Genomic DNA, 9,784 nt, shown 5'->3' with positions numbered 1-9,784 from the left:
GACTAGTGTGATTGTTTTGAAATGTATTTTAAACAGTTTAGAAAACCTTTTACGTGAGGACTGGTCACCTGATACATTAAGGATTGCAAGAATTGATTTTTCAGCCTACGAGAAAGATTAGTGCATATGCCAGGCTCCACTTTTTGCTAAACAGATGGTACTCTTTTTCCTTAAACAACATTTTAAAGACACTTTTAGTTTTCTTGATGACTGAAGAGGCTCTGTAGGCCTCTATATGCGTTGTGTATCCTACCCACTCTTCTCTGTCTCTCCAAACTGTGCTCACTTATGACTTTGAAATAGACCCATCTGTTCTGAAGGTTACGTAGCAAAGTGATGCACCCCAAATAAATGTTTTGATTTTTTTCTTGGGGGTTTTTTTTTTTTTTGTGTGTTTTAAGTGATGCGCGAAGACTGATGTTTCTTCAGACTAACTGGAGAAGTACCCTCATTTGCAGTGTCCGATGTGTTGCAGAAATGACAGAAGTTTTCAGTAATGATTCAGACTGCTGGATGTTGACGTTCTTTGAAAGAAAATGTTCTTAATTTGTGGAAACTTTAGATGGGCCGTCTAAAACTATAAAATAGAATAACAAGCATCTACAGGCTGTTAGAAAACCATTATGTTTTAAAGATTGAAGATTAGTATTTGTTAAATTAACTTTTGAGTAGTTACTATGTAGTGAACAAAAATGTCTCAATTTAAATTGGTGATTTTCACCAGTTATGCAATTTGGTAGAATTTTATACTCTTCCTTTGGTGTATAAAGTTAAGTGTGTGTACCAAAGATGGGGAAGGAAGTTAATATATATTGTGTGCTGTAACACCAACCTGAATCTCTTAATATGCAATAAATATCACTTTTCTGACTAGTCTTGAGGGGGTTTTATTTGATTTTTCTGGAAATGCTGAGTATCTGACTTCTGACTTTGTCTTATTCACAGGTTAGTATTTACGTGGATTTTGGTGAGTGTTCCCTTAGTCCTTAAAATCCCTTTGTGCAGATAAGCTTTAAAAGAGAAGGATGCTTTTAATGTTGGCGGTGAAGACTGGCTGTTAAAAGAGCATTCCTGGAGTGTCTGTTAAAAGCTTGAGGATTCTGTACCGTAGCAGAGCTGTATTGTCACAGAGCTGCCCACTGAACAATGTAGTGCATCTTTGTTCAGTCATTTTTGAAGGTCAGAGGCTTTAATACTCGGTGATTTCCACTTTTCAAGAGAGTAGCACCATGTCCTTATGTAAGTAGCAACGTTGGAGCATATAATCAGTTCTTACATTTGTACACATAGAAAACTTTTTACAGGTTTTTATAAGACTGTCAAAGTCTTTCCCAGTTTCTTATGTTTCATGCTACTGTGTCGTGCATCTTTTTCAGATATTTTTTTCTGTGCCTTTTTTTTTTTTTTTTTAAATGAGACTTTTGCTTCTTACTGTCTTTTCATTTTGACTAATTTGGATTACTTTCAAAGTTTTTTGAGGGGCTTTTTTGGAAGGGAAGTGTCTCTTTTTATATTGGCTCTATGGCTTTGCATTTTGCCGTGAGATATTATGAATGCAGTATTAATGTTGTAGGAGAGACGGTCTTGGCAATAGTGAAAAATTACTTAAAAACTGGAGTGCTGGAAGATCTATTATTTTTTTGTGAAAGGCTCAGCTTAAAGTGATTCAAGTAATTTCGAAGAGGTAGAAACACTGCTGAAAATGTAAATGCTCTAAGAAATTGATGATGGGACTTCTTTTGGTGGGTTTTGTGTGGTATCATGCTGACTGATTCATGGGCCTCCCTCCTTGTCTCCCCCGTGAAAGCAAGCTGAACCTACACAACAGACTCTTGTTTCAAAGGGTATTTATTCTTTCTTCTTATCACAAGTTCAGTTTGACGTGACAGTGTAGATCTCACTGTTTTCTAATAGCATTGTAAGATTACTAGTGGAACAGGAAAACATATAAATATCATTTTAGTGGTGAAGTACAGCAAATAGCATCAATTACTCATGTAATACTTGCAGAATGATCTTATAGTATATGACAAACGGATGGAGAACTGCTGTCTAACTGATGTATCTCGGAAATAGTTGCTAGAGAGAATTATTCCTGAGTGTCATTGTTTCTGAAAGCCTTAGAGGAGTCAATCTACTAGACTCGAGACTTTTTTCATGAATGATTTGGAAGTAATAACAAAATTGTCATTAATAAAACTTGCAGATGAACAAGATGGATAGCTACTAAGCAGGGAGGGCAGAACAACTCTACAAAAACATCCAGAATTCATTTGAAGTTATGCTACTAAAACAAAGTGCACCGTAGTGCAGCCGTATTCGAAGTAGTGCATTGAAGGTAAGGAACATAGGCATGGGGTTGTATCCTGAAATTTATTGACTGGTAGGATATAAATATGAACAAGCAGTTCAGCAGAAGCTCCCAGTGTAATGCTTTGATTAAAAAATATATAATATATTCCTTGATTTATTTTTTTAAAGGTGGTGTACTGATTAGGAACAAGGAGATGATTTTTGGCTGAGCATGTGGTAATACTGACAAAGTTTTGTCTTTAAAAGTCATTGTTAAACAATGAAGAGTGTGGAAAGAGTTAAGAATTATTTTAATAATGCCTTATGGTGAAAGGCTTGAAAAAACCCTGTTCACATTATCAGAAATAGTGAGAAGCACTTTTTTGCCCCATGTAAATACTTACTGAGATGCAGTGCTTTACTCAGTTTATACTTAACAAGATCTAGTGGCTGGAAAGTGAAGCTGAATGGGATCAAATTGAAAGGCACAAGTGGTAAACAGTGAGGGTGAGTAATTATTGTAACGAAGAAAGGAGGCCAGTGGTGGATTATCCAGCTCTTGATGTTTTCAGCTTGAGTTTGGATGTCTTTCTAGAGACCAAATGCAAGCTTTTGAATTCCGCACATGGATAACTGGGTGGTGTTTCAAATCTGCGAATACAGAGGAGTGTAGAATATGTTGGGGTGACTCTGATTCTGAGAGTGATGTACCACCTCTTTCATGTACATGAATTCTTCATCAGGATTGTGAAGTGCATGGATGACCAAAGAGAGGGAGTCCTGTGGGTGCAGATCTCAGGGTGGACGTGGCATTGGCTGCCCTACAGTGTGATATGGTAGCTCCATTATAAGAGATGCAGGGCACCCTCGGATGGCATAGTAACACTGGACTGAGTAGTCCCTTCTGGTTTGTTTCCGTCTCCCAGTGTTCGGGTTTCTGGTGACAGTGACAATGGCAAGCTCTGCTTCCCTTTATACAGTGTAGCCCTAGTATGGGAATGCTACTCATACTGTTTGTACTTGTTATCCTTTGACTAAACGATTTTAATAGGCCTTCTGGCTTCAAATTCCTTGGATCTTCTAAACAAGAAGAGCTTCCTGACTGTTCTGTGGTAGGTGATGATAGGCTTGGGTGTTTTATTTTGAAATCCAAGAATGGGGGGTGGTCTTTAGGAAATGGATTTTGTTTGTATTGCTCCTTTTTGTTTGGAACATATTCTTGGTGTGTGGCCTAATATGGCCTGAACTGCCAAAGGTATTTCAGCTGCTGAGGGCAGCATCTCTTCCTAAACAGTAAGAACTATTACTGGGGAGGAAGATTTGTTACTGCTGTGTAGTCATTAGGTTGTGTGGGATATGTTTGAGAGAGATGGAACTTACTGGTTATTACAGACCTCTTTTGGCATTAGAAAAGTCTTGGATGTGGAAGTTGAGTGGTTTTGTTTTGTTTTGTTTTTTTTTGCTTACTCTGAAGTCAGAGAAAAATCTTCCTGCAAAGTTGCAAGAAAATTTTCAGAGTGATGGGCTCTGGCAGGAATTATCCCAGCTGGAAGCCTTCATTTTTGTCTTTGTTTCTCTCCCTGTGGTTCAATTTGTAACTACCTGGGAAGTTAGAAGCATGGTATCTTCTTGTATTCCTTGGTGGCAGTGTGAAGAAAATAGGTAAACTTATTGTAGGTAGCTTTGGCTCTAATTTCTTCTGCCTAAAATATCAGTGAAAGGCCTGATCTTACAGTCTGACTATTCCCTCTGGGATTCTGTCAATATTGTTGAGGCTGTATTGGGGTGGAGATTGTTCTCAGTTGTCCTGTAATGGTGTGGGACTTTACTCTGTAGTTTAGTCAGAATCACTCCAGGGGCTAAGCTTGCATTTGTGAGCTCATTCCAAGATCGGTTATTGTTCATTGTATTACTTAAAAAGGAGGATGGAACCATGAAGTCTCAGACAAATTAGCATGCTTATTATTGAAAGTTGAGTCTTGCTTCGTGTGTCGTGGTTAGCTTCACTGTTTGAGGCCAGAGGGGACTGCAGATCTAATCCAACCTTCTAATGCAGGCATTGAGGGTTTTTTAATGAACTAATTCTTTTTATAGCCAGCGTACTACTTATAAAGTAAAAAGGAAAATAAGCAAAATCCTACAGTAACAGATAATATTGTATAGCTGGGCAAGTTGCCCCCAAATTTAATTAGTCTGTTTAAGAATTAAACCTGTTTCTAGTCTGAATTTAATTTGTTTCTGTTCATTATATCTTGAGAGAGATCTAGCCAAATATAGGCCTGTCTACATTTGTTGAATATGCTGATGATTATCAGATCCCTGCACTGGTGTTATGGTCTGCAGTCCTACTGACCCTTTTGAGTCTCTCGTTAAGACGGGTTCTTTCATTCTTTCAGTGTTTTCATGGCACTGCTCTGAGTGCAGTAGCTGGCGTAGTAGTGAACTTGAGAACAGAGCACTCTTCTGATAGTCACACCAGGGCCAGTTGCGGTAGTAAAGTAACTTCCACGTTCTTACTCAGCATTCCCCGTTTGTATAGACCACTGTGCTCGTCTTGTTGGGAACTGCATCACGCTGGAAGCTTGTGCCCAGATGATTATCCACCCCCAAGTCTCTTCAGTGCTTTCTGGATAGTTTCCTGGATGGGTCTTTGTTTTTGCTGGTACTTAAAAAACCTTATTCTGGCTTGCCCCAACCTTCCCCAAGTAATATAAGCTATGTTGTATGAGAAATGGAGTATTATTTATCTCCCTTTTCCCCCTTACTATAAAACTTACCTCTAACTGTTGTTTACTCCTAGGTTGCAGACAACCATGAAATAGGGTGGGGTCAAAATACAAGCTCTGTAGGATGCTTAGTGTCCTCTCAGTAGTATTTTCATATTAACACTCCCCTGAGGTTTTAAAAATGTGAGCTACTGAAAGGAGCAAGAGTCTTTTTTGGCCAGCATAGTCCTTAACTAGGACAGTATGTATAATAGTCACAAAATGAATCACAAGAAGAAAGCTTGTACATCTCTCTCTAGTTTTTAATACATGCAAGATAGACCACGTTAACTTTCTTTATATTCTAATTTCTTAATCAAAATATCAGACAATACTAAATCAAACACTTTGGACATTAACTATGTTTGACCATTACTACTACTTCAGCAACTGAAAGTCCTGGGTTTATTTTCCTGTGAAGCCATGGTACTTAGCATTACTAGTCTCTGCTTTTTTTGTTAATTCTGTATCAAACCTAGAAAAGCCAGCAATAACTTAAAATGGTAATCATTTAGGACCCATATTATCTTTTATCCAGATCACTGGAGTTTCTTCAGGCTTAATGAAAACCAGTTTTTACATCTTTTGGACTATGCGGTTGACCTAAACAACACGTACTTTAAAGAAGTTTAATAATCCTTGTTGTTATATTAGAAAGCCTTTTATCATGGCAACAGAATGTGATTTAAATTTTCTGGTTTTTTCCTCAGCTGTTTTTGCTGTGCACTTACTGAACATTTTCAAATTTGTGGTTTTGTGTTTTTATTGACAGTTCTATCATTCTTATGTTGTAATCTTGATAACTTTTGTCCATCTCTTGTATTGTTAGGATGCTGCTTGCCCTTCTAGGCACGGGGATGTCTTTTATCCTTTTGCTTGCCTTTCAGTTTTCTGTATTTTTCTAATTTGTCACGCTCATTGTCAATGCTTCTCTTGCCATTTTTACAAGTTTTTTTTAACAGTTGTTCTCACTTCCCTTGTAAACTGTGCAGTTTTTCACCACTCTGGGCTTTTTCTCAGTGGTAACATTGTGGTTTCTCAGGCATCTAGTAATACACTTAAAAAAAGATTTCAACTATTTACAGTTTTTCCTCTACATATTTTCCTCTGATTTGGGCAGTAATTGATTTTTAACTTTCTGGAACAGGCCCCCTTAAAGAATCAGTGATAAATGTCTGGTTTGACCTAAATTTGTGTTGACTCAGTTTGCCTTTACTTGTTAAGCACAGACTTTATTTCTGTCAGATTTCACAGAATTCTGGTCTTTCAACAGCATTTGCTTCACTGTGTTTACCTGTTTGCTTAGGAAAGCAATGAGACATTATAAATGTGGAAGAGGGTTACATTTTAACTTCGCAGAATCCAGTTTACCAAATTAGAGAGGAAAATGTTTGTTTGCTTGAAAACTAGATATTATTGTCATTGATACTGACATGTTTAGATGGGAGCAGCCTCAGTAATTGATATTTCAGCATGCATGCTGTCCTTTGCTGCTTTTCAAAGACAGTATGAGATAAAGATTTGACTTGCATATCATCCTTGTAGTTGAGAGAAACACTAGGGTCTGTTACAAATGAGACTGTAGAAGAAAGTCGAAAGCTTTTTCTGAAGTCAGAGGGAATCTGGCTGAATTGAACGCTCAGGCCTGCCATGCCAGTACGTGGTGTAACATTAGACTGCAATTTGTCTTGTGCAGTTTTGAAATCTAGTAATTTCTTCCTACGCTTCTTAGGATGCCCTGAGGTCTTTAGAAGTGTTTCCTTGATAGTGTCTGTAAGGAGGGAGGTACCAAAACTGGAGGGTAGTGGGAATGCTGTGGTCAGAGCTGGGAAGGCTGCTCAAGACCAGGGGAAGATGAAGATCCTCAAGAAGGAAGGAATGCAGTAGCAAGAGAGGGAGGACATCAAGAGCGTGCTTTGAGAACACTGGTATTGCTGGCTTTGAAGGATGGGGTTTTATGGTTAGTTTAAACAGGTCTAAAGCCACAGTGGAACCCAGACACAGTCCCATACCCTTCCTGGGATCAGCTCTTGCAGTTGTGTGGTCAGCAGGTGAATTGGGATACTTGCTTTGTGAGTCTGTGACCCAATCTAATTGAAACCATTACTGCGCTGTTGTGAGAACTGGTAAGAAGTAATGGAGAATGTGCAGGCAGGACTGTGAGTATGACCACACCTTCTGATGGTAGGGCAGTTTTAGCTTGACTTAAGCTGGTTGTGAAATGTACCTTTAAGCACTTCCAGCTCCATGCACCTGCCAGTGATGCTTGTCTGGTCACAGGATGAGCCAGTTCAGGGAAGTAAATCAGTAGAAAATGCATCCCATACAAAAAAAAAAAAGTACATAACTTTCTGCCAGTTCACTGAACCTCCTCATTGTAGGATCAAGTGCACTACAGTACTGACAGAAGGTAGAGGGTGAGGTGGTGTGACCAGTTTGGAAGGTTAGGAGTTGGATAGAATGGGACTGTTCTTACCTGTCAGACCACAGATCTACTAAGCTGTCTCTCTCATGCTGCAGAAAATTGACTGTCAGCATGACTAGAAGCACCTTTCGTGCACTTCCTAGTTGTGGTAGATGAACCAGCCTGTGTTTATCACAGGTGGGAATGAGAGTTTGCTTAGTTGGCTATTGATTTGAAGCCCAATTTACTGATTCAAGGTTGTGGTGGGAATGGTGAATTGAAGTTTTCCATGAGGACTGAGTGCAACTTGTACTAACTTTCTTTTTTTCTGTATCTGCTAAGGAGAAAAGAGGATCCATAGCTAGAGTAACTGCTCATTCTGTCATGTGCACTTTCCAGTGCTCTAATTCTTGGTTTAATTTTTTCACCGTTCCTCAGAGATGAGTTAGCTATAAACTCACTAAGCAGCATAACTTACATTTCAGTGTGGCTTTAGCAAATACTTGCTGAATGAAGCAGACCCTTCAGTATACTTTTGTTGAATATGTGATGTTACCAGGTTTGAAAATTGAATAAAGAATCTTGATCTTTGAAAAAGAATTTTCAGAATATCCTTTTCTGGGAGTTTTAAAAAGCGGAGGTTTTTTTCCTCCAAGTAGCTGAGGATCAGGATTGAGCTAGATACATACTTAGGTGCATTTTTGCAGTTTAGCACTTTAAAAGAGTGAAATGCATAATTGGTTTTAAGTTACTCTCATGGTGACTGACTGCTAATGCTAAGTCTCTCAGGGATTTTTTTTTTTGTGTTGAGAAGTCTGCAAGCTCATATACGCTGAGACCTAGACCTGTTTAAATCACTTGGAAAAAAATACGGTTTTATTTCTATTGAAATCCTGAGATGTTGGCTGAGAACACAAAGCAACACTCCTTGAAAAGAAAGCCAGAAAAGATGGATGTACATGTTAATGTAAGTTGCTGACTAAAACAAAACTTTAGAGTAAGATTTAAATCATAGTCTTTTAAGCTTCTAATTTTTTTAACCTTTACAAATGCTAGTGAACGTAGGTCTTTTAAATAACACTTGCTGGTGACACTATATGTGCAAATACAAGGCCTCTGAAAAGCCTACTTGTGAAGCTGTTACTTCCTAAAGCATAACACTGTTCAGTTTAGGAGCATCTGTAAGTAAACGACCAGAAGGCAGTCTGTTGGTTGTGGACGCTTGCTTTGAAGAAACAAAACTTACTTGTTACCAGCTGTGCCTTAAATCACATGGTCTCTGATCTCTGCCTAGAGTGGTTGGATTAAAGGCTCTAGTTGAGCATCTCGTTGTTATGTAAAAAATTAGATCTACGTTGAAGAGAATGCGGGATTATTCTCTCTGCATGATGGCTGGCTGTTGCTTGTGGGTGGAACTGTATCAGCAAAAGGACTATTTTATCATGTTTGAGATAAGGCTTTTCTCAATCTATTTCACCACTTTTTAAAGAAAGCGTTGTCAACTTAAACTGTAACTTGCTTTCAAAAAAAAAAAAGTATTAGGTACAGATTTTTTTCAATTGTGTATGTTTAATTAGCTTCTCCAGGGATTTTCGTAAATGCATCTTTTCTATTGGTGTGTCAAGAAACCGTGCAAATAGGCTAAAAATTTAGGGGGGAAACCAAACAGACTTCACAAGGTGCTGTCAAATGTGAAAAGTAATGGAAAACAGTGACAGAATTGGCATTGAATGGAAGGGTGTTTTTGTCATGTCATACTCATTTTGTGTAATTTAATGCTATAATAGGGGACAGGGAGAATCCCAGCATAAATTGTAAGGGTGAAAGTAAGGTGAGTCTGATAGTATATATTTGCAAGCCAAACACCGAACTGTTTTTTTGATATATGATATGACCAGTTAAGATTTAAAAAAAAAACAGTGGTATTGCACACTTTTTTCGTGGAGAATGTAATCTGGTTTAGATGGAAATTTTCTAGCATGTGTTAGCTAAACTGAAGATGTATATGCATCATCGCAGTTCAGACAATCTAATGGCTCATAGCTGTTGAAGGCTCTGGCTCTTCAAACTGGTGAACCTATACAGCCTTGCAGAGTTATTATTTTCTTTTTTTTCTGGCTAGGACTTCGTGCAAATATGAGAAGGATCAGACTGCTCCCACTTGGTGACAGTCAACAGTTAGTCAGATTAGCTGTTACTGGTTTCACGTACATTTTACTGCTGGTTCTAGAGAAGAAAAAGCTACTCTTCTTATGCCTGTAAAGAATTAAATGTGATTCTCTCTAAAATTAAGACACGATCGCTTTAGCTTCTGTTTCTGTGA

The 9,784-nt window shown here is 38.2% G+C and overlaps 1 protein-coding gene across 1 annotated transcript in view; it reads left to right on the top strand.

The window, feature by feature from the left end:
- ZDHHC17 (zDHHC palmitoyltransferase 17) overlaps positions 1-9,784 on the top strand; it is a 77,368-nt gene that overhangs the window by 896 nt on the left and 66,688 nt on the right. The gene's annotated exons all lie outside the window — the stretch shown is intronic.

The sequence above is a fragment of the Platalea leucorodia genome, assembly GCF_965183815.1.
Source record: "Platalea leucorodia genome assembly, chromosome: 4".
Taxonomy (NCBI): Eukaryota; Metazoa; Chordata; class Aves; order Pelecaniformes; family Threskiornithidae; genus Platalea; species Platalea leucorodia.
Note: the sequence above shows the minus strand (reverse complement) of the source record. Positions and strands in the feature narration are given on the sequence as shown.